A 1326-nucleotide genomic window follows, 5' to 3' on the forward strand; every position below is an offset into this window, starting at 1 on the left:
TAGGCCACTGTCCAGATACCGTGTCAATCCATCTTGCTGAGGATCTTCCTCTCTTTTTCTGACCCTCCATTTTTTCCCCAATATGTGAGATGAAGTTGTTTCATTCTTGTCTCTAAGGAGCATTCTGTTTGTACTTCATCCAAGACAACTTTGTTTGTTCTGAATATCCCTGTTGTCTTCGGTATTCTTCTTCAACATGAAAATACAAAGGCATTGACTCTTTTTTCTGTCATTCTTATTTATTGTTCCATTTTCAAATGCAGAGGAGATAATTGAAAAGACCACGGCATGGATCAAGCACACCTTAGATTTTAAATCGGCATTGCATTGCTTTTATTTAGCACTTTGAAGAGATATAGTTTACTTCAAATATAAAATCTTACATTCTAAGAAAAGTGTATTATGGTATTTAAGTTTTAAAATGTGTTTGTTTTGTTATTATTATTGAATTGATGTCAATCTTTCACCAATGCAACCATTTCTATATGCATAATTCAGTGACATTGACTGTGTTCTTTGAGTTCTGCAACTATTCTTACTTCCCTTTTCTTATTCCTCTTTAATTAATATTTTCCCGTTACACCAAAGAAGCACATTTGGGATTTCTGTGCTGAAAATTTCCTACATTCAGGAGAACAAGAGAGAGTGTCTGTACTGTAATATTGAAACTACAAATAAGAGCACAAGAGAGTAGCAGAAAAGGCAGAACCATAAGATTGGCAGGATATGGTGTAGCTCCAAGTTATGGAGTGAAAAAGCTGAATGCTTTTGGACAGTAAGCTTGCTGGTGGAAGGAGGAGGTGCCTTGAGGCATTTGGCAAAAACAGATTCAATAAATTACAAAGTGAGAGGAAAGCTAAAACCATTTGTGCAGAGGTTGTCCAGGTAGAAAATGGTTCTTCCAGACACTAATAGACACATCTAGACTTGTTAACTCCTAGAGCAAGAGAGAGGAGTGTCTTCTGGCTGGGGCTAAGCAGTGGAAGGGATGCTTCTGAGAACTTATTGCAGTAGTTAAAAAATGTTTTAACACTTGCTCAAGCATAAGAAAAAAAGACTAAAGGACTAAGAGGCCAAATACAGATTTGCTCCCTGCCAGGATACTCCTAAGAACAGGTTGTCCTGACTGAAAAACTGCATTCTGTTTTGTTTTGTATACTGATTTGTAAGCTTTCCTAATAAATATCATAATCTTGAATAATGTCTGAGTTCTTTGTGACTTTTACAATTAATTATGCAATAAGGGAGAAAAAGATAAAGAATGCTATAATAATTTAAATATATATAAGTATATATAAAGTTATACATATTATATATATTTATTAT

The sequence above is a fragment of the Elephantulus edwardii genome, unplaced genomic scaffold (genome assembly GCF_000299155.1).
Source record: "Elephantulus edwardii isolate Elephantulus edwardi_28Jun2011 unplaced genomic scaffold, EleEdw1.0 scaffold00399, whole genome shotgun sequence".
NCBI classification, from domain to species: Eukaryota; Metazoa; Chordata; class Mammalia; order Macroscelidea; family Macroscelididae; genus Elephantulus; species Elephantulus edwardii.